Genomic DNA, 24,769 nt, shown 5'->3' on the forward strand with positions numbered 1-24,769 from the left:
GTTCTTGTAACAAGTGTTACATTGACATGATTGTCTCTTGTTCTTTGTAACAAGTGTTATATTAACACGAGTTCTCTTGTTCTTTGTAACAAGTGTTACATTAACATGAGTGTCTCTTGTTCTTTGTAACAAGTGTTACATTAACATGAGTGTCTCTTGTTCTTTGTAACAAGTGTTACATTAACATGAGTTCTCTCTTGTTCTTTGTAACAAGTGTTATATTAACATGAGTGTCTCTTGTTCTTTGTAACAAGTGTTACATTAACATGAGTTCTCTTGTTCTTTGTAACAAGTGTTACATTAACATGATTCTTTGTAACAAGTGTTACTTGTTTTCTTTGTAACAAGTGTTACATTAACACGAGTTCTCTTGTTCTTTGTAACAAGTGTTATATTAACACGAGTTCTCTCTTGTTCTTTGTAACAAGTGTTACATTAACATGAGTGTCTCTTGTTCTTTGTAACAAGTGTTATATTAACATGAGTGTCTCTTGTTCTTTGTAACAAGTGTTACATTAACACGAGTTCTCTTGTTCTTTGTAACAAGTGTTACATTAACATGATTGTTTCTTGTTCTTTGTAACAAGTGTTACATTAACATGAGTGTCTCTTGTTCTTTGTAACAAGTGTTACATTAACACGAGTTCTCTTGTTCTTTGTAACAAGTGTTATATTAACATGAGTGTCTCTTGTTCTTTGTAACAAGTGTTACATTAACATGAGTGTCTCTTGTTCTTTGTAACAAGTGTTATATTAACACGAGTTCTCTTGTTCTTTGTAACAAGTGTTACATTAACATGAGTGTCTCTTGTTCTTTGTAACAAGTGTTACATTAACATGAGTGTCTCTTGTTCTTTGTAACAAGTGTTATATTAACACGAGTTCTCTTGTTCTTTGTAACAAGTGTTATATTAACATGAGTTGTCTTCTTGTTCTTTGTAACAAGTGTTATATTAACATGAGTGTCTCTTGTTCTTTGTAACAAGTGTTACATTAACACGAGTTGTCTCTTGTTCTTTGTAACAAGTGTTACATTAACATGAGTGTCTTTTGTTCTTTGTAACAAGTGTTATATTAACACGAGTGTCTCTTGTTCTTTGTAACAAGTGTTATATTAACATGAGTTCTCTTGTTCTTTGTAACAAGTGTTACATTAACATGAGTGTCTCTTGTTCTTTGTAACAAGTGTTATATTAACACGAGTGTCTCTTGTTCTTTGTAACAAGTGTTATATTAACATGAGTGTCTCTTGTTCTTTGTAACAAGTGTTACATTAACATGAGTGTCTCTTGTTCTTTGTAACAAGTGTTACATTAACATGAGTTCTCTTGTTCTTTGTAACAAGTGTTACATTAACAACAGTGTTACATTAACTTGTTCTTTGTAACAAGTGTTACATTAACATGAGTGTCTCTTGTTCTTTGTAACAAGTGTTATATTAACACGAGTTCTCTTTGTTCTTTGTAACAAGTGTTATATTAACATGAGTTCTCTTGTTCTTTGTTCTTTGTAACAAGTGTTACATTAACAAGAATTCTCTTGTTCTTTGTAACAAGTGTTATATTAACACGAGTTCTCTTGTTCTTTGTAACAAGTGTTACATTAACACGAGTTCTCTTGTTCTTTGTAACAAGTGTTACATTAACATGAGTGTCTCTTGTTCTTTGTAACAAGTGTTATATTAACATGAGTTCTCTTTGTTCTTTGTAACAAGTGTTATATTAACATGAGTTCTCTTGTTCTTTGTAACAAGTGTTACATTAACATGAGTGTCTCTTGTTCTTTGTAACAAGTGTTATATTAACACGAGTGTCTCTTGTTCTTTGTAACAAGTGTTACATTAACATGAGTTCTCTTGTTCTTTGTAACAAGTGTTATATTAACATGTGTTACATTAACAAGTGTTACATTAACTCTTGTTCTTTTCTTTGTAACAAGTGTTACATTAACACGAGTTCTCTTGTTCTTTGTAACAAGTGTTACATTAACATGAGTTCTCTTGTTCTTTGTAACAAGTGTTACATTAACATGAGTGTCTCTTGTTCTTTGTAACAAGTGTTACATTAACATGAGTGTCTCTTGTTCTTTGTAACAAGTGTTACATTAACATGAGTGTCTCTTGTTCTTTGTAACAAGTGTTATATTAACATGAGTGTCTCCTGTTCTTTGTAACAAGTGTTACATTAACATGAGTGTCTCTTGTTCTTTGTAACAAGTGTTACATTAACATGAGTGTCTCTTGTTCTTTGTAACAAGTGTTATATTAACATGAGTGTCTTGTTCTTTGTAACAAGTGTTACATTAACATGAGTGTCTCTTGTTCTTTGTAACAAGTGTTACATTAACATGAGTGTCTCTTGTTCTTTGTAACAAGTGTTATATTAACATGAGTGTCTCTTGTTCTTTGTAACAAGTGTTACATTAACATGAGTGTCTCTTGTTCTTTGTAACAAGTGTTACATTAACATGAGTGTCTCTTGTTCTTTGTAACAAGTGTTACATTAACACGAGTTCTCTTGTTCTTTGTAACAAGTGTTACATTAACATGAGTGTCTCTTGTTCTTTGTAACAAGTGTTACATTAACACTTGTTCTCTTGTTCTTTGTAACAAGTGTTACATTAACACGAGTTCTCTTGTTCTTTGTAAAAGTGTTATATTAACACGAGTTCTCTTGTTCTTTGTAACAAGTGTTACATTAACATGAGTGTCTATTGTTCTTTGTAACAAGTGTTATATTAACAAGATTTCTTACTTAACATGAGTTCTTTTGTTCTTTAACAAGTGTTTACATTAACATGATTGTTCTTCTTGTTCTTTGTAACAAGTGTTATATTAACATGAGTTCTCTTGTTCTTTGTAACAACTGTTACATTAACATGATTGTCTCTTGTTCTTTGTAACAAGTGTTACATTAACATGAGTGTCTCTTGTTCTTTGTAACAAGTGTTATATTAACACGAGTTCTCTTGTTCTTTGTAACAAGTGTTATATTAACATGAGTGTCTCTTGTTCTTTGTAACAAGTGTTACATTAACATGAGTGTCTCTTGTTCTTTGTAACAAGTGTTACATTAACATGAGTGTCTCTTGTTCTTTGTAACAAGTGTTATATTAACATGAGTGTCTCTTGTTCTTTGTAACAAGTGTTAATTAACAAGAGTGTCTCTTGTTCTTTGTAACAAGTGTTACATTAACATGAGTGTCTCTTGTTCTTTGTAACAAGTGTTACATTAACAAGAGTTCTCTTGTTCTTTGTAACAAGTGTTACATTAACATGAGTGTCTCTTGTTCTTTGTAACAAGTGTTACATTAACACGAGTTCTCTTGTTCTTTGTAACAAGTGTTATATTAACATGAGTGTCTCTTGTTCTTTGTAACAAGTGTTACATTAACATGAGTGTCTCTTGTTCTTTGTAACAAGTGTTACATTAACATGAGTGTCTCTTGTTCTTTGTAACAAGTGTTATATTAACATGAGTGTCTCTTGTTCTTTGTAACAAGTGTTACATTAACATGAGTTCTCTTGTTCTTTGTAACAAGTGTTACATTAACATGAGTGTCTCTTGTTCTTTGTAACAAGTGTTACATTAACATGAGTGTCTCTTGTTCTTTGTAACAAGTGTTACATTAACATGAGTGTCTCTTGTTCTTTGTAACAAGTGTTATATTAACATGAGTGTCTCTTGTTCTTTGTAACAAGTGTTACATTAACACGAGTTCTCTTGTTCTTTGTAACAAGTGTTACATTAACATGAGTGTCTCTTGTTCTTTGTAACAAGTGTTACATTAACATGAGTGTCTCTTGTTCTTTGTAACAAGTGTTATATTAACATGAGTGTCTCTTGTTCTTTGTAACAAGTGTTACATTAACATGAGTCTCTTTGTTCTTTGTAACAAGTGTTACATTAACATGAGTTTCTTGTTCTTTGTAACAAGTGTTACATTAACATGAGTGTCTCTTGTTCTTTGTAACAAGTGTTACATTAACATGAGTTCTCTTGTTCTTTGTAACAAGTGTTACATTAACATGAGTGTCTCTTGTTCTTTGTAAAGTGTTATATTAACATGAGTGTCTCTTGTTCTTTGTAACAAGTGTTACATTAACATGAGTTCTCTTGTTCTTTGTAACAAGTGTTACATTAACATGAGTGTCTCTAGTTCTTTGTAAAAAGTGTTACATTAACATGAGTTCTCTTGTTCTTTGTAACAAGTGTTATATTAACACGAGTTCTCTTGTTCTTTGTAACAAGTGTTACATTAACATGATTGTTTCTTGTTCTTTGTAACAAGTGTTACATTAACATGAGTGTCTCTTGTTCTTTTTGTAAGAAGTGTTACATTAACATGAGTGTCTCTTGTTCTTTGTAACAACTGTTACATTAACATGAGTGTCTCTTGTTCTTTGTAACAAGTGTTACATTAACACGAGTTCTCTTGTTCTTTGTAACAAGTGTTACATTAACATGAGTGTCTCTTGTTCTTTGTAACAAGTGTTACATTAACATGAGTGTCTCTTGTTCTTTGTAACAAGTGTTACATTAACATGAGTTCTCTTGTTCTTTGTAACAAGTGTTACATTAACATGAGTGTCTCTTGTTCTTTGTAACAAGTGTTACATTAACATGAGTGTCTCTTGTTCTTTGTAACAAGTGTTATATTAACATGAGTGTCTCTTGTTCTTTGTAACAAGTGTTACATTAACATGAGTTCTCTTGTTCTTTGTAACAAGTGTTATATTAACATGAACAAGTGTTATCTTGTTCTTTGTAACAAGTGTTACATTAACATGAGTGTCTCTTGTTCTTTGTAACAAGTGTTACATTAACATGAGTGTCTCTTGTTCTTTGTAACAAGTGTTACATTAACAGTGAGTTCTTTGTAACAAGTGTTACTTGTTCTTTGTTCTTTGTAACAAGTGTTATATTAACATGAGTGTCTCTTGTTCTTTGTAACAAGTGTTATATTAACATGAGTGTTCTCTTGTTCTTTGTAACAAGTGTTACATTAACATGAGTGTCTCTTGTTCTTTGTAACAAGTGTTACATTAACATGAGTGTCTCTTGTTCTTTGTAACAAGTGTTATATTAACATGAGTGTCTCTTGTTCTTTGTAACAAGTGTTACATTAACATGAGTGTCTCTTGTTCTTTGTAACAAGTGTTACATTAACATGAGTGTCTCTTGTTCTTTGTAACAAGTGTTATATTAACATGAGTTCTCTTGTTCTTTGTAACAAGTGTTACATTAACATGAGTGTCTCTTGTTCTTTGTAACAAGTGTTACATTAACATGAGTGTCTCTTGTTCTTTGTAACGAGTGTTATATTAACACGAGTGTCTCTTGTTCTTTGTCACAAGTGTTACATTAACATGAGTGTCTCTTTTTCTTTGTAGCAAGTGTTACATTAACACGAGTGTCTCTTGTTCTTTGTAACAAGTGTTATATTAACATGAGTGTCTCTTGTTCTTTGTAACAAGTGTTACATTAACATGAGTGTCTCTTGTTCTTTGTAACAAGTGTTACATTAACATGAGTGTCTCTTGTCTCTTGTTCTTTGTAACAAGTGTTACATTAACATGAGTTCTCTTCTTGTTCTTTGTAACAAGTGTTACATTAACATGAGTTCTCTTGTTCTTTGTAACAAGTGTTACATTAACATGAAACAAGTGTTACATATTAACATGAGTGTCTCTTGTTCTTTGTAACAAGTGTTACATTAACATGAGTTCTCTTGTTCTTTGTAACAAGTGTTACATTAACATGAGTGTCTCTTGTTCTTTGTAACAAGTGTTACATTAACATGAGTGTCTCTTGTTCTTTGTCACAAGTGTTACATTGACATGAGTGTCTCTTGTTCTTTGTAGCAAGTGTTACATTAACATGAGTGTCTCTTGTTCTTTGTAACAAGTGTTATATTGACATGAGTATCTCTTGTTCTTTGTAACAAGTTTTATATTAACATGATTGTCTCTTGTTCTTTGTAACAAGTGTTACATTAACATGAGTGTCTCTTGTTCTTTGTAACAAGTGTTACATTAACATGAGTGTCTCTTGTTCTTTGTAACAAGTGTTACATTAACATGAGTGTCTCTTGTTCTTTGTAACAACTGTTAGATTAACATGAGTGTCTCTTGTTCTTTGTAAGAAGTGTTATATTAACACGAGTTCTCTTGTTCTTTTTAACAAGTGTTATTATTAACATGAACAAGTGTTACTCTTGTTCTTTTCTTTGTAACAAGTGTTATATTAACATGAGTGTCTCTTGTTCTTTGTAACAAGTGTTACATTAACATGAGTGTCTCTTGTTCTTTGTAACAAGTGTTATATTAACATGAGTGTCTCTTCTTCTTTGTAACAAGTGTTACATTAACATGAGTGTCTATTGTTCTTTGTAACAAGTGTTATATTAACATGAGTGTCTCTTGTTCTTTGTAACAAGTGTTACATTAACATGAGTGTCTCTTGTTCTTTGTAACAAGTGTTACATTAACATGAGTGTCTCTTGTTCTTTGTAACAAGTGTTACATTAACATGAGTTCTCTTGTTCTTTGTAACAAGTGTTACATTAACATGAGTGTCTCTTGTTCTTTGTAACAAGTGTTACATTAACATGAGTGTCTCTTGTTCTTTGTAACAAGTGTTATATTAACATGTCTCTTGTCCTTTGTAGCAAGTGTTACATTAACATGAGTGTCTCTTGTTCTTTGTAACAAGTGTTACATTAACACGAGTTCTCTTGTTCTTTGTAACAAGTGTTACATTAACATGAGTGTCTCTTGTTCTTTGTAACAAGTGTTATATTAACATGATTCTCTTGTTCTTTGTAACAAGTGTTACATTAACATGAGTGTCTCTTGTTCTTTGTAACAAGTGTTATATTAACAAGAGTGTCTCTTGTTCTTTGTAACAAGTGTTATATTAACAAGATTTCTCTTGTTCTTTGTAACAAGTGTTACATTAACATGATTGTCTCTTGTTCTTTGTAACAAGTGTTATATTAACACGAGTTCTCTTGTTCTTTGTAACAAGTGTTACATTAACATGATTGTCTCTTGTTCTTTGTAACAAGTGTTACATTAACATGATTGTCTCTTGTTCTTTGTAACAAGTGTTACATTAACATGAGTCTCTTTGTTCTTTGTAACAAGTGTTACATTAACATGAGTGTCTCTTGTTCTTTGTAACAAGTGTTATATTAACATGAGTGTCTATTTGTTCTTTGTAACAAGTGTTACATTAACATGAGTGTCTCTTGTTCTTTGTAACAAGTGTTACATTAACATGAGTGTCTCTTGTTCTTTGTAACAAGTGTTACATTAACATGAGTGTCTCTTGTTCTTTGTAACAAGTGTTACATTAACATGATTGTCTCTTGTTCTTTGTAACAAGTGTTACATTAACATGAGTTCTCTTGTTCTTTGTAACAAGTGTTACTTTGACATGATTGTTTCTTCTTCTTTGTAACAAGTGTTACATTAACATGAGTGTCTCTTGTTCTTTGTAAAAAGTGTTATATTAACATGAGTGTCTATTGTTCTTTGTAACAAGTGTTACATTAACATGAGTCTCTTGTTCTTTGTGTAACAAGTGTTACATTAACATGAGTGTCTCTTGTTCTTTGTAACAAGTGTTACATTAACAAGTGTTATATTAACATGAGTCTCTTGTTCTTTGTAACAAGTGTTACATTAACACGAGTTCTCTTGTTCTTTGTAACAAGTGTTACATTAACATGAGTTCTCTTGTTCTTTGTAACAAGTGTTACATTAACATGAGTGTCTCTTGTTCTTTGTAACAAGTGTTACATTAACATGAGTGTCTCTTGTTCTTTGTAACAAGTGTTACATTAACATGAGTGTCTCTTGTTCTTTGTAACAAGTGTTACATTAACACGAGTTCTCTTGTTCTTTGTAACAAGTGTTACATTAACATGAGTGTCTCTTGTTCTTTGTAACAAGTGTTATATTAACACGAGTGTCTCTTGTTCTTTGTAACAAGTGTTACATTAACATGAGTGTCTCTTGTTCTTTGTAACAAGTGTTACATTAACATGAGTGTCTCTTGTTCTTTGTAACAAGTGTTACATTAACACGAGTTCTCTTGTTCTTTGTAACAAGTGTTATATTAACATGAGTGTCTCTTGTTCTTTGTAACAAGTGTTACATTAACATGAGTGTCTCTTGTTCTTTGTAACAAGTGTTATATTAACATGAGTGTCTCTTGTTCTTTGTAACAAGTGTTATATTAACATGAGTGTCTCTTGTTCTTTGTAACAAGTGTTACATTAACATGAGTGTCTCTTGTTCTTTGTAACAAGTGTTACATTAACATGAGTGTCTCTTGTTCTTTGTAACAAGTGTTACATTAACATGAGTGTCTCTTGTTCTTTGTAACAAGTGTTATATTAACACGAGTTCTCTTGTTCTTTGTAACAAGTGTTACATTAACATGATTGTTTCTTGTTTTTTGTAACAAGTGTTATATTAACACGAGTGTCTCTTGTTCTTTGTAACAAGTGTTACATTAACATGAGTGTCTCTTGTTCTTTGTAACAAGTGTTACATTAACATGAGTGTCTCTTGTTCTTTGTAACAAGTGTTATATTAACATGAGTGTCTCTTGTTCTTTGTAACAAGTGTTATATTAACATGAGTGTCTCTTGTTCTTTGTAACAAGTGTTACATTAACATGAGTGTCTCTTGTTCTTTGTAACAAGTGTTACATTAACAAGAGTTCTCTTGTTCTTTGTAACAAGTGTTATATTAACATGATTTCTCTTGTTCTTTGTAACAAGTGTTACATTAACATGATTGTTTTTGTTCTTTGTAACAAGTGTTATATTAACACGAGTTCTCTTGTTCTTTGTAACAAGTGTTACATTGACATGATTGTTTCTTGTTCTTTGTAACAAGTGTTACATTAACATGAGTGTCTCTTGTTCTTTGTAACAAGTGTTACATTAACACGAGTGTCTCTTGTTCTTTGTAACAAGTGTTATATTAACAAGAGTTCTCTCTTGTTCTTTGTAACAAGTGTTACATTAACATGAGTGTCTCTTGTTCTTTGTAACAAGTGTTATATTAACATGAGTTCTCTTGTTCTTTGTAACAAGTGTTATATTAACATGAGTTCTCTCTTGTTCTTTGTAACAAGTGTTACATTAACATGAGTGTCTCTTGTTCTTTGTAACAAGTGTTACATTAACACGAGTTCTCTTGTTCTTTGTAACAAGTGTTACATTAACATGAGTGTCTCTTGTTCTTTGTAACAAGTGTTACATTAACATGAGTGTCTCTTGTTCTTTATATTAACAAAGTGTTACATTAACACGAGTTCTCTTGTTCTTTGTAACAAGTGTTACATTAACATGAGTTCTCTCTTGTTCTTTGTAACAAGTGTTATATTAACATGAGTGTCTCTTGTTCTTTGTAACAAGTGTTACATTAACATGAGTTCTCTTTGTAACAAGTGTTACATTAACTTGTTCTTTGTAACAAGTGTTATATTAACATGAGTTCTCTTGTTCTTTGTAACAAGTGTTACATTAACATGAGTGTCTCTTGTTCTTTGTAACAAGTGTTACATTAACATGAGTGTCTCTTGTTCTTTGTAACAAGTGTTACATTAACATGAGTGTCTCTTGTTCTTTGTAACAAGTGTTACATTAACATGAGTTCTCTTGTTCTTTGTAACAAGTGTTACATTAACATGAGTTCTCTTGTTCTTTGTAACAAGTGTTACATTAACATGAGTTCTCTTTGTTCTTTGTAACAAGTGTTACATTAACATGAGTGTCTCTTGTTCTTTGTAACAAGTGTTATATTAACATGAACAAGTGTCTCTTGTTCTTTGTAACAAGTGTTACATTAACATGACTTTGTTCTTTGTAACAAGTGTTACATTAACATGTTCTTGTTCTTTGTAACAAGTGTTACATTAACATGAGTGTCTCTTGTTCTTTGTAACAAGTGTTATATTAACAAGAGTTCTCTTGTTCTTTGTAACAAGTGTTACATTAACATGAGTGTCTCTTGTTCTTTGTAACAAGTGTTATATTAACACGAGTTCTCTTGTTCTTTGTAACAAGTGTTACATTAACATGAGTTCTCTTGTTCTTTGTAACAAGTGTTACATTAACATGAAGTGTCTCTTTGTTCTTTGTAACAAGTGTTACATTAACATGAGTGTCTCTTGTTCTTTGTAACAAGTGTTACATTAACATGATTGTCTCTTGTTCTTTGTAACAAGTGTTACATTAACATGAGTGTCTCTTGTTCTTTGTAACAAGTGTTACATTAACATGAGTGTCTCTTGTTCTTTGTAACAAGTGTTACATTAACATGAGTGTCTCTTGTTCTTTGTAACAAGTGTTACATTAACATGAGTGTCTCTTGTTCTTTGTAACAAGTGTTACATTAACATGAGTGTCTCTTGTTCTTTGTAACAAGTCTTACATTAACATGAGTGTCTCTTTACATTAACATGTTCTTTGTAAAAGTGTTATATTAACATGATTGTCTCTTGTTCTTTGTAGCAAGTGTTACATTAACATGAGTGTCTTTTGTTCTTTGTAACAAGTGTTATATTAACATGAGTCTCTCTTGTTCTTTGTAACAAGTGTTATATTAACATGAGTGTCTCTTGTTCTTTGTAACAAGTGTTATATTAACACGAGTTCTCTTGTTCTTTGTAACAAGTGTTACATTAACATGATTGTCTTGTTCTTTGTAACAAGTGTTATATTAACATGAGTGTCTCTTGTTCTTTGTAACAAGTGTTATATTAACATGAGTTCTCTTTGTTCTTTGTAACAAGTGTTACATTAACACGAGTTCTCTTGTTCTTTGTAACAAGTGTTATATTAACATGAGTGTCTCTTGTTCTTTGTAACAAGTGTTATATTAACAACAAGTGTTATTAACACGAGTTCTCTTGTTCTTTGTAACAAGTGTTACATTAACATGAGTGTTTCTTGTTCTTTGTAACAAGTGTTACATTAACAAGAGTGTCTATTGTTCTTTGTAACAAGTGTTATATTAACAAGATTTCTTGTTCTTTGTAAAAAGTGTTACATAAACATGATTGTTTCTTGTTTTTTGTAACAAGTGTTATATTAACACGAGTTCTCTTGTTCTTTGTAACAAGTGTTACATTAACATGATTGTTTCTTGTTCTTTGTAACAAGTGTTACATTAACATGAGTGTTCTTTGTAACAAGTTTACATTCTTTGTAACAAGTGTTATATTAACACGAGTGTCTCTTGTTCTTTGTAACAAGTGTTATATTAACATGAGTGTCTCTTGTTCTTTGTAACAAGTGTTACATTAACATGAGTGTCTCTTGTTCTTTGTAACAAGTGTTATATTAACACGAGTGTCTCTTGTTCTTTGTAACAAGTGTTACATTAACACGAGTTCTCTTGTTCTTTGTAACAAGTGTTACATTAACATGAGTTCTCTTGTTCTTTGTAACAAGTGTTACATTAACACGAGTGTCTCTTGTTCTTTGTAACAAGTGTTACATTAACATGATTCTCTTGTTCTTTGTAACAAGTGTTACATTAACATGAGTGTCTCTTTGTTCTTTGTAACAAGTGTTACATTAACACGAGTTCTCTTGTTCTTTGTAAAAGTGTTATATTAACATGATTGTCTCTTGTTCTTTGTAACAAGTGTTACATTAACATGAGTGTCTCTTGTTCTTTGTAACAAGTGTTATATTAACATGTCTCTTGTTCTTTGTAACAAGTGTTACATTAACATGAGTGTCTCTTGTTCTTTGTAACAAGTGTTACATTAACACGAGTTCTCTTGTTCTTTGTAACAAGTGTTACATTAACATGAGTGTCTTGTTCTTTGTAACAAGTGTTATATTAACACGAGTTCTCTTGTTCTTTGTAACAAGTGTTACATTAACATGAGTGTCTCTTGTTCTTTGTAACAAGTGTTACATTAACATGAGTGTTTCTTGTTCTTTGTAACAAGTGTTACATTAACAAGAGTGTCTCTTGTTCTTTGTAACAAGTGTTATATTAACAAGATTTCTCTTCTTCTTTGTAAAAAGTGTTACATAAACATGATTGTTTCTTGTTTTTGTAACAAGTGTTATATTAACACGAGTTCTCTTGTTCTTTGAAACATGTGTTAGATTAACATGATTGTTTCTTGTTCTTTGTAACAAGTGTTACATTAACATGAATGTCTCTTGTTCTTTGTAACAAGTGTTACATAAACACGAGTTCTCTTGTTCTTTGTAACAAGTGTTATATTAACACGAGTCTCTCTTGTTCTTTGTAACAAGTGTTATATTAACATGAGTGTTGTTTTTGTAACAAGTGTTACATTAACATGAGTTCTCTTGTTCTTTGTAACAAGTGTTACATTAACATGAGTGTCTCTTGTTCTTTGTAACAAGTGTTACATTAACAAGATTGTCTCTTGTTCTTTGTAACAAGTGTTACATTAACATGATTGTTTCTTGTTCTTTGTAACAAGTGTTATATTAACATTGTCTCTTGTTCTTTGTAACAAGTGTTATATTAACATGAGTGTTCTTTTATATTAACATGAGTTCTTGTTCTAACAAGTGTTATATTAACACGAGTCTCTCTTGTTCTTTGTAACAAGTGTTATATTAACATGTCTCTTGTTCTTTGTAACAAGTGTTATATTAACATGAGTGTCTCTTGTTCTTTGTAACAAGTGTTACATTAACATGAGTTCTCTTGTTCTTTGTAACAAGTGTTACATTAACACGAGTTCTCTTGTTCTTTGTAACAAGTGTTACATTAACACGAGTTCTCTTGTTCTTTGTAACAAGTGTTACATTAACATGAGTGTCTCTTGTTCTTTGTAACAAGTGTTACATTAACATGAGTGTTTCTTGTTCTTTGTAACAAGTGTTATATTAACATGAGTTCTTTGTAACAAGTGTTACATTAACTCTTGTTTGTTGTAACAAGTGTTATATTAACACGAGTTCTCTTGTTCTTTGTAAAAGTGTTACATTAACATGATTGTTTCTTGTTCTTTGTAACAAGTGTTACATTAACATGAGTGTCTCTTGTTCTTTGTAACAAGTGTTACATTAACACGAGTTCTCTTGTTCTTTGTAACAAGTGTTATATTAACATGATTGTTTCTTGTTCTTTGTAACAAGTGTTATATTAACATAGTGTCTCTTGTTCTTTGTAACAAGTGTTATATTAACACATGTTCTTTGTAACAAGTGTTATATTAAAACTTCTCTCGTTCTTTGTAACAAGTGTTACATTAACATGAGTGTCTCTTGTTCTTTGTAACAAGTGTTACATTAACATGAGTGTCTCTTGTTCTTTGTAACAAGTGTTACATTAACACGAGTGTCTCTTGTTCTTTGTAACAAGTGTTACATTAACATGTCTCTTGTTCTTTGTAACAAGTGTTACATTAACATGAGTGTCTCTTGTTCTTTGTAACAAGTGTTACATTAACATGAGTTCTCTTGTTCTTTGTAACAAGTGTTACATTAACACGAGTTCTCTTGTTCTTTGTAAAAGTGTTACATTAACATGAGTGTCTCTTGTTCTTTGTAACAAGTGTTATATTAACACGAGTCTCTCTTGTTCTTTGTAACAAGTGTTACATTAACATGAGTGTCTCTTGTTCTTTGTAACAAGTGTTACATTAACACGAGTTCTCTTGTTCTTTGTAACAAGTGTTATATTAACATGATTGTCTCTTGTTCTTTGTAACAAGTGTTACATTAACATGAGTGTCTCTTGTTCTTTGTAACAAGTGTTATATTAACATGTCTCTTGTTCTTTGTAACAAGTGTTATATTAACATGAGTGTCTCTTGTTCTTTGTAACAAGTGTTACATTAACATGAGTGTCTCTTGTTCTTTGTAACAAGTGTTACATTAACATGAGTGTCTTTTGTTCTTTGTAACAAGTGTTATATTAACAAGAGTTCTCTTGTTCTTTGTAACAAGTGTTACATTAACATGATTCTTGTTCTTTTAACAAGTTTACATTAACAAGTGTTACATTAACAACAAGTGTTACATTGTTCTTTGTAACAAGTGTTATATTAACAAGATTTCTCTTCTTCTTTGTAAAAAGTGTTACATAAACATGATTGTTTCTTGTTTTTGTAACAAGTGTTATATTAACACGAGTTCTCTTGTTCTTTGAAACATGTGTTAGATTAACATGATTGTTTCTTGTTCTTTGTAACAAGTATTACATTATCATGAATGTCTCTTGTTCTTTGTAACAAGTGTTACATTAACACGAGTGTTACTTGTTCTTTGTAACAAGTGTTATATTAACATGAGTGTCTCTTGTTCTTTGTAACAAGTGTTATATTAACATGAGTGTCTCTTGTTCTTTGTAACAAGTGTTACATTAACATGAGTGTCTCTTGTTCTTTGTAACAAGTGTTATATTAACATGATTGTCTCTTGTTCTTTGTAACAAGTGTTACATTAACATGAGTGTCTCTTGTTCTTTGTAACAAGTGTTATATTAACATGAGTGTCTTTTGTTCTTTGTAACAAGTGTTATATTAACACGAGTGTCTCTTGTTCTTTGTAACAAGTGTTACATTAACATGAGTCTCTTGTTCTTTGTAACAAGTGTTATATTAACATTGTGTCTCTTGTTCTTTGTAACAAGTGTTACATTAACACAAGTGTTCTCTTGTTCTTTTAACAAGTGTTACATTAACACGAATTCTCTTGTTCTTTGTAACAAGTGTTACATTAACACGAGTGTCTCTTGTTCTTTGTAACAAGTGTTACATTAACACGAGTTCTCTTGTTCTTTGTAACAAGTGTTACATTAACATGAGTGTCTCTTGTTCTTTGTAACAAGTGTTACATTAACATGAGTGTCTCTTGTTCTTTGTAACAAGTGTTACATTAACACGAGTTCTCTCTTGTTCTTTGTAACAAGTGTTATATTAACACGAGTTCTCTTGTTCTTTGTAACAAGTGTTACATTAACATGAGTGTCTATTGTTCTTTGTAACAAGTGTTATATTAACAAGATTTCTTTTGTTGTTTGTAAAAAGTGTTACATTAACATGATTGTTTATTGTTCTTTGTAACAAGTGTTATATTAACACGAGTGTCTCTTGTTCTTTGTAAAAAGTGTTATATTAACATGATTGTTTCTTGTTCTTTGTAACAAGTGTTACATTAACATGAGTGTCTCTTGTTCTTTGTAACAAGTGTTACATTAACACGAGTTCTCTTGTTCTTTGTAACAAGTGTTATATTAACACGAGTCTCTCTTGTTCTTTGTAACAAGTGTTATATTAACATGAGTGTCTCTTGTTCTTTGTAACAAGTGTTACATTAACATGAGTTCTCTTGTTCTTTGTAACAAGTGTTACATTAACACGAGTTCTCTTGTTCTTTGTAACAAGTGTTACATTAACATGAGTGTCTCTTGTTCTTTGTAACAAGTGTTATATTAACAAGATTTCTCTTGTTCTTTGTAACAAGTGTTACATTAACATGATTGTTTCTTGTTTTTGTAACAAGTGTTATATTAACACGAGTTCTCTTGTTCTTTGTAACAAGTGTTAATTAACAAGTGTTCTTTGTAACAAGTGTTACATTAACATGAATGTCTCTTGTTCTTTGTAACAAGTGTTACATTAACACGAGTTCTTGTTCTTTGTAACAAGTGTTACATTAACATGATTGTCTCTTGTTCTTTGTAACAAGTGTTACATTAACATGAGTGTCTCTTGTTCTTTGTAACAAGTGTTATATTAACATGAGTGTCTTTTGTTCTTTGTAACAAGTGTTATATTAACACGAGTGTCTCTTGTTCTTTGTAACAAGTTTTATATTAACATGTCTCTTGTTCTTTGTAACAAGTGTTACATTAACATGAGTGTCTCTTGTTCTTTGTAACAAGTGTTATATTAACACGAGTTCTCTTGTTTGTAACAAGTGTTACATTAACACGAGTTCTCTTGTTCTTTGTAAAAAGTGTTACATTAACATGATTGTTTCTTGTTTTTTGTAACAAGTGTTATATTAACACGAGTCTCTCTTGTTCTTTGTAACAAGTGTTACATTAACATGAGTGTCTCTTGTTCTTTGTAACAAGTGTTACATTAACACGAGTTCTCTTGTTCTTTGTAACAAGTGTTACATTAACATGATTGTTTCTTGTTCTTTGTAACAAGTGTTATATTAACACGAGTCTCTTTGTTCTTTGTAACAAGTGTTATATTAACATGAGTGTCTCTTGTTTTTGTGACAAGTGTTACATTAACACGAATTCTCTTGTTCTTTGTAACAAGTGTTATATTAACATGAGTGTGTCTTGCTCTTTGTAACAAGTGTTATATTAACACCTGTTGTCTCTTGTTCCTTGTAACAAGTGTTACATTAACATGAGTGTCTCTTGTTCTTTGTAACAAGTGTTACATTAACATGAGTGTCTCTTGTTCTTTGTAACAAGTGTTATATTAACATGATTGTCTTGTGGGAAATGTCCGAAGCCATAAGGGGTAAGTAGTGAGTGAAATGTCCCTAACAACGGGGTGGTAAGCAGTGTTCTAAATGACCGTTGCAACGGGGGTATTCAGATGGGAAATTTCCTTAGCAACGAGTGTAAGCAAAGGGGGAAACGTTCCTAGCAACGGGTGTTAAATAGTGCCGGAAAGGTTCCTAACAGTGGGGTGTAAACACTGTGAGAAATGATCCTAGCAACATGGTGTATGTAGTGCGGGAAACGTCCCTAGCAACGTGGGGTAAGCAGTGGGTGAAATGTCCCTAGCAACGGTGGTTAAGCAATGTGGTTAATGTTCCTAGTAACTGGGGGTCAGTAGTTTGGGCAATGCCCCTAGAAACGGGAGGTATTCAGTGGGTGAAATTTCCTTAGCAAGGGGGTATTCAATTGGGGTAATGCCCCTAGCAACGGGGGTAAGCAGTGTGTGAAATGTCACTAGCAACGGGGATAACCCATATGGGAAATGCCCCTAGCAAAGGGGGGTAAGTAGTGGTTGAAATGTCCCAAGAAAAGTGATTAAGCAGTGGCGGAAATTTCTATAGCAACGAAGGAAAGCAGTTTGTGAAATATCCCCATCAACAGGGGGCAAGCAGTGCGGAAGATTTTATTAGCAATGGTGGGTAAGCAGTGGGGGAAATATCCCTACCCGAGGAGGGTAAGCAGTAGAGCAAATGTCCCTTGCAACGGGGCGTAAGCAAGGGAGGAAATGCCCCTAGCAACGAGGGTAAGCAGTGTCGGAATTGGCCCTAGCAACGTGGGGTATTCAATAGGGGAATTTTTCTAGCAATGGGGGTAAGCAGTGGGGAAAGATCCCTTGATACGGGGGTAAGCTGTGGGGGAAATGTTTATAGCAACGGAGGTAAGCAATGAGGGAAATTTCCCTAGCAACAAAGATAAGCAGTGTGGGAAATATCCTTATGAACAGGGGGTTAAACAGTGGCGAAAATGTTTCTAGGAACGGGGGGTAAGCAGTGAGGGAAATGTCCCTAGCAACGAGGGGTAAACAGTGTCCGAAATGTAGTTAGAAACGAAGTGTAAGCATTGGGAGAAATTTCCCTAGCAACAGGGGTTAAGCATTGTGGGAAATGTCTCTCGCAACGGGGCTGTAAGCAGTTGGGTAAATGTCCCTAGCAACGGGTGGTAAGCAGTGGGGAAATGTCCCTAGGAACGGGGTGTTAGCAGTGGGAGAAATGTCTTTCGAAACGGGGTAATTAGTTGGTGAAATGTCACTAGCAACGGGTGGTAATCAGTGGGGAAATGTTCCTAGCAACGGGATATAAGCAGTGGGGGAAATGTCCCAAGCAACGAGGGGTAAACAGTTGGTGAAATGCTCTTAGCAACGGGGGTATACCACGTGGGAAATGTCCCTAGCAACGGGGGGTAAGCAGTGAGGGAAATGTCCCTAACAACGAGGGTAAGCAGTATCGGAATTGGCCTTAGCAACGGTGGTAAGCAATGTGTGAAATGTCCCAATCAACGGGGGGTAAACAGTATTCGAAATGTACTTAGAAACTGGTGTAAACAGGGTGAGAAATTTCCCTAGGAACGGGGGTAAGCAGTGGGGAAAGGTCCATTGCAACGGGGGTTAAGCAGTGGGGGAAATGTCCCTAGAAACAAAGGTAACCACTGTTGGAAATATCCCTGTCAACGGGGTGGTTAACAGTGGTGAAAATGTTCCTAGCAGCCGGGGTAATCAGTGAAGGAAATGTCTGTAGCAACGGGTGGTAAGCAAGGTGGGAAAAGTTTCTAACAACGTCGGTAAGCAGTGTCAGAAACGTTCTTAGCAAGGGAAGGTAAGCAGTGAGGGAAATGTCCCTAGCAATGGTGGGTATGCAGTGAGTGAAGTATGCCTAGAAAAGTAGAGTAAGCAGTGTGGGAAATGTCCCTAGCAAATTGATTAAGCTGTGGGGGAAATGTGCCTAGCAACGGGGGTAAGCACTGGGGAAAATTTCCATAGCAAGTGGGGAAAGCAGTGGGGAAAATGTCCAAAGCAACTGTGGGTAAACAGTAGAGCAAATATCCCTTGCAACGGGGCATAAGCAGTTCGGGAAATATCCCTAGCAACGTAGGGGTAAGCAGTAGGGGAAATGTCCCTAGCAACAGGGTAAGCAGTGGGGTAAATGTCCCTAGCAACGGGAGTAAGCAGGGGGAAAGGTACCTTGCAATGGGGGGAAAGCAGTGAAGGAAATGTCCCTAGCAACAAAGGTAAGCAGTGTGGGAAATGTCTGTCAATGGGGGGTTAACAGTGGGGAAAATGTCCCTAGCAACGAGGGGTAAGCAGTGTGGGAAATGTCCGTAGGAACGGGTGTAAGCCATGTGAGAAATGTCCCCAGCAACGGTGTTAAGCAGTGGAAAAATGTCCATAGCAACGGGCGCAACCAGTGGGAGAAATGTCCCTAGCAATAGGGGTTAAAAAGTGTCGGAAATGTTCTTAGCAACAGGGGTAAGCAGTGAGGGAAATGTCTTTAGCAACGGGGGGAAGCAGTGGGGAAGATTTAATTAGCAATGGTGGGTAAGCAGTGGTTGAAATGTCCCTAGCAAAGGGGACAAGCAGTGGGGAAAATTTCATTAGAAATGGTGGGTAAGCAGTGGGGGAAATATCCCTAGCAACGGGAATAAGCCATGTTAGAAATGTCTCTAGCAACGGGGGTTAAGCAGTGTGGAAAATGTCCCTAGCAACGGGGGTAAGCCATGTGGGAAATGTTCTTAGCAACGGGGGGTATGCAGTGTTGGAAATGTCCCTATGAACGGGGAGTAGGCACTGGGATAAATGTCCCTAGCAATGGGGTTTAGCAGGCGGCAATGTCCGCAGCAACGGCGGGTAAGCAGTGGGGGAAATATCCGTAAGAACGTGTGTAAGCCATGTTAGAAATGTCCCCAGTAAAGTGGGTAAAGCAGTGTGGGAAATGTCCCTAGCAATGGTGTTAAGCAGTAGGAAAATAGGAATACCAACGGGGGGATAAGAAGTGTCCGAAATTTCATTAGCAATGGTGGGTGAACAGTGAGGGAAATATCCCTAGTAAAGCGGGGTAAGCAGTGGTTGAAATATCCCTAGCAAAGGGAATAAGCAGTGAGGGAAATGTTCCTAGCAATGAGGGCAAGCAGTGGGGAACATTTCATTAGCAATTGTGGGTAAGCAGTTGGGGAAATATCCCTAGCAAAGGAGGGTAAGTAGTGGTTGAAGTGTCCCTAGCAAGGGGGGGTAGGAAGTGTTGAAAATGTTCCCAGCAACTGGGGGTAAGTAGTGTGGGCAATACCCTTAGAAACGGAAGGTATTCAGTGGGGGAAATTTCCCTAGCAACGGGGGGAAGCAGTGGGGAAAATGTCCCTTGCAACGGGGATGAGCAGTGGGGGAAATGTCCCTATCAACATGGCATATATAGTGGGGGAAATGTCCCTATCAACACGGCGTATATAGTGGGGTAAATGTACCTCGCAACGGGGGTAAGCAGTGTGGTTAATGTTCCTAGCAACGGGGCGTATGTTGTGGCAGAAATGTCTCTAGCAACGGGGGTTAAGTAGTGGGGTAATATCCTTGGAATGGGGGTTAAGCAGTGGGGGAATATCCTTGCAAACGGGGAAAACAGTGGGGGAAATATCCCTAGCATCGGGGGGAAATAGTGGGAGAAATGTCCCTAGCAACGGGGTAAACAGTGGGTGAGATGTCGCTAGCAACGGGGATAAGCCATGTAGAAAATGTCCCAAGCAACGGGGGGAAAGCAGAGGGAAATGTCCCTATCAACGGGGGTAAAGCCATGTGGGAAATGTTCCCAGCAACGGGGGGTAAGCACTGGGGTATATGTCCCTAGCAACGGTGGTTTACCAGGGGGAAATGTCTCTAGCAACAGGGGGTTAGCAGTGGGTGAAATGTCCCTAGCAACGACGGGTAAGCAGTGGGGTAATGTCCCTAGCGGTGGGCGGTAAGCAGTTGGGAAAATGTCCCTAGCAACGGGAGTGTATGAAGTGTGGGAAATGTCCTTAGCAGCGGAGGGTAAGCGATAGAAGAAATGTCAGTTGCAACTGGGGATTCAGTTGTGGAAATGTCCCAAGCAACGGGGGCTAGGCAGTGGGGGAAATGCCCTTGCAACAGGGGTAGGCAATGGAAGAAATGTCCCTCGTACTGAAGGTAAGCAATATGGGAAATGTCCGTAGAAAAGGAGTGTAAGAGGAGGGGGAAATGCCCTTAGCAACGGGGATTAGCAGTGGGGAAATGTCCGTAGCAACGTGAGGTAAGCAGTGTGGGAAATATATGTAGCAACGGGGTGTAAGAAGAGGGGGAAATATCCTTAGCAATAGGGGTAACAGTGGGAGAAATGTCCGTAGCAACGTGAGGTAAGCAGTCTCGGAAATATCCCTTGCAACGGGAGTAAGCAGTGGGGGAAATGTACCTAGCAATGGGATTTAAGCAGTGGGGGAATGTCCTTGCAACGACGGTAAGCAGTGGGGTAAATATCCCTAGCAACGGCGGTAAGCAGTGGGAGAAATATTTCTAGCAATGAAGGGTAAGCAGTGGAAAAATGACCCTAGAAAAGGGGTATAAGCAGTGGGGGAAATGTCCCTAGGAAAGAGGTAAGCAGTGTGGTTGATGTCTCTAGCAACTGGGGGTCAAGCAGTTGGGGAAATGTCCCTAGCAACGTGGGAAAGCAGTGGGAGAAATGTCCCAAGTAATGGGGGTAAGCCATGTAGGAAATGTCAATTGCAACTTGGGTAACCAATATGGGAAATGTTCCTAACAACGGAGGGTAAGCAGTGGGTGAACTTTCCCTAGCAAAGGGTATTCTATTCGGGAAATTTCCGTAGGAACGGGAGGCAAACAGTGGGGGTAATGCCCCTAACAACGGGGGTAAGCAGTGGGTGAAATTTCACTAGCAATGTGGGTAAGCCATGTGGGAAATATCCCCTGCAATGCGGGTGTTAGCAGTTGGGGAAATGTCCCTAGCAACGTTGGGTAAGCAGTGAGGGAAATGTCATTAGCAACGGAGGTAAGCAGTGTGGGAAATGTTCCTAGCAACGGGGGTGTTAGCAGTTGGGGAAATGTCGCTGGCAATGGAGGGTAAGCAATGTGTGAAATGTGCCTAGCAACGGGGGTAAGCAATGTGGGAACTGTCCCTAGCAACGGGGGGTAAGCAGTGGGGGAAATGTTCTAGTAACGGGGTAAGATGTGAGGGAATTGTTTCTAGCAACTGGGGTATAAGCAGTAGAACAAATGTCACTTGCAACGGGTGGCAAGCATTGGGGAAAATGACCTTAGCAACAGGGATAAGCAGTGGGGGATATATCCCTAGAAACGGGTGTAAGTAGTATGGGAAATGCCCTTAGTAACTGGTAATAAGCAGTGGGGGATATATCCCTAGAAACGGGGGATAACCAGAAAGGGAAATGTCCCTAGCAACGGGGGTATTCAGTTGGGGAAATGCCCCAAGCAACAGGGGCTAGGCAGTGCGGGAAATATCCCTAGCACCAATGGGTAGGCAATGGAAGAAATGTTTCTAGCACCGAGGGTAAGCAATGTGGCAAATGTCCGTAGCAACGGGGTGTAAGAAGAGGGGGAAATGTCTTAAGCAACGGGGATAAGCAGTAGCCGAAATGTCCACAGTAATGTGAGGTAAGCCATGTGGGAAATGTTCCTAGCAACAAGGGGTAAACAATATGGGAAATATCTGTAGCAACAAGGGGTAGGCAGTGTGTGAAATATTCCTAGAAACGGGGGTGTTAGCAGTGGGGGAAATGTCCCTAGCAACGGCGGATAAGAAGTGGGGAAATGTCCCTAACAATTTGGCTAAGCAGTGAAGGAAATGCTCTTAGCAATGGAGGGTAAGCATTGTGGGAAATCTTACTAAAAACAGGGGTGTTAGCAGTGATGGAAATGTCCCTAACAACGGAGGAAAAGCAGTAATTGAAATGTCCCTAGCAACAAGGGGTAAACAATATGGGAAATATCTGTAGCAACAAGGGGTAGGCAGTGTGTGAAATATTCCTAGAAACGGGGGTGTTAGCAGTGGGGGAAATGTCCCTAGCAACGGCGGATAAGAAGTGGGTAAATGTCCCTAACAATTTGGCTAAGGAGTGAAGGAAATGCTCTTAGCAATGGAGGGTAAGCATTGTGGGAAACCTTACTAGAAACAGGGGTGTTAGCACTGATGGAAATGTCCCTAACAACGGAAGAAAAGCAGTAATTGAAATGTCACTAGCAACTTGGGTAACCAATGTGGGAAATGTTCCTAGCAACAAGGGATAAACAATGTGCGAAATATCTGTAGCAACGGGGTGTAAGAAGAGGGGGAATGTCCTTGCAACGGGGATAAACAGTGGGGGAAATGTTCCTTGCAACTTGGGTAACCAATGTAGGAAATGTTCCTAACAATGGAGGGTCAGCAGTGAGGGAAATGTCCCTACCAACGGGGGTAAGCAGTTTCAGAATTGTCCCTAGCAACGGGAGTAAGCAATGTCGGAAATGTCCCTAGCAACAGGGGTAAGCGGTGATTCGAAATGCCCTTAGCAACGGGGGTAAGCAGTGTGGGAAATCTTCCTAGCAACAAGGGGTAAACAATGTGGGAAATATCTGTAGCAACGGGGTGTAAGAAGAGGGGGAAATGTCCTTAGCAACGGGGGTAAGCAGTAGCCGAAATGTCCATAGCAATGTGAGGTAAGCCATGTGGGAAATGTTCCTAGCAACAAGGGGTAAACAATATGGGAAATATCTGTAGCAACAAGGGGTAGGCAGTGTGTGAAATATTCCTAGAAACGGGGGTGTTAGCAGTGGGGGAAATGTCCCTAGCAACGGCGGATAAGAAGTGGGTAAATGTCCCTAACAATTTGGCTAAGGAGTGAAGGAAATGCTCTTAGCAATGGAGGGTAAGCATTGTGGGAAATCTTACTAGAAACAGGGGTGTTAGCAGTGATGGAAATGTCCCTAACAACGGAAGAAAAGCAGTAATTGAAATGTCCCTAGCAACGGAGGGTAAGCAGTGGTTGAAATGTTCCTAGCAACGGGGGGTAAGCATTGGGGGAAATGTCCCTAGCAACGGGGTATAAATGGGGGAAAAGTCCCTAGCAATGGGGTGTAAGCAGTTGGAGAAATATCTTTAGCAACGGGGGGTAGGCAGTGTCCGAAATGTTCCCAGTAACTGGGGGTTAGTAGTATGGGAACTGCCCCTAGTAACGGGGGTATTCAGTGGGGGAAATATCCATAGCAATGGGAGAAAGCAGTGAAGGAAGTGTCCATAGCAACACTGGTGTAAGCAGTGTGGGAATTTTCCCTTGCAACGGAGGGTAAGCAATGTGGGAAATGTCCCTAGCAACGGGTGTAAGTAGTGTGGGAAATGCCCTTAGTAACTGGTACTAAGCAGTGGGGGAAATGTCTATAGCAACGCGGGTGCAAGCAATGTGGAAATTTTCCCTAGCAGCGGAGGGTAAGCAATGTGGGAAATGCCCCTAGCAACGTGGTGTAAGTAGTGGGGGAAATATCCCAAGGAACGGGGGTAAGCAGAGAGGGAAATGTCCCTACCAGCGGCGGTAAGAAAAGTGGGAAATGTCTCTAGTAACGGGGGGTAAGGAGTGTCCTAAATGTCCCTAGCAACGGGGTGTAAGTAGTGGGAGGAAATATCCCTACCAACGGGGTGTGTGGAGTGGGGGAAATGACCCTAGGAACAGGACGTAAGCAGTGTGGGATATTTCCCTAGGAACGGGGGGTAAGCAGTGGGGAAAATATCCCTAGGAACGGGGTGTAAGCAGAGAGGGAAATGTCCCTACCAGCGGCGGTAAGAAATGTGGAAAATGTCTCTAGCAACGGGGGGTAAGGAGTGTCCGAAATGTCCCTAGTAACTGGGGTAAGCAGTGGGGAAGTGTCCCTGGCAACTCGTGGTAAGCAGTGGGGAAAATGTCACTAGCAACGGGGAGTAAGCAGTTGGGGAAATGTCCCTAGCAACGGGGGTAAGCAGTGGGGGAAATGTCCCTAGCAATGGGGAGTAAGCAATGGGGAAATTTTCCAAGCAACTGGGGTAAGCAGTGAAGAAAATTTCCATAGCAACGGGGGGAAGCAGTGGGGGAAATGTCCCTATTAACACGGGGTAAGCAGTAGAGCAAATATCCCTAGCAACGGGGTAAGCAGTGGGGGAAATGTCCCTAGCAACGAAGGTAAGCAATGTGGGAAATGTCCGTAGCAAAGGGGTGTAAGAGGAGAGGAAAATATCTTTAGCAACGGGGGTTAGCAGTGGAGAAATGTCCGTAGCAACGTGAGGTAAGCAGTGCGGGAAA

Source organism: Tachypleus tridentatus, chromosome 8 (genome assembly GCF_004210375.1).
Source record: "Tachypleus tridentatus isolate NWPU-2018 chromosome 8, ASM421037v1, whole genome shotgun sequence".
Taxonomy (NCBI): Eukaryota; Metazoa; Arthropoda; class Merostomata; order Xiphosura; family Limulidae; genus Tachypleus; species Tachypleus tridentatus.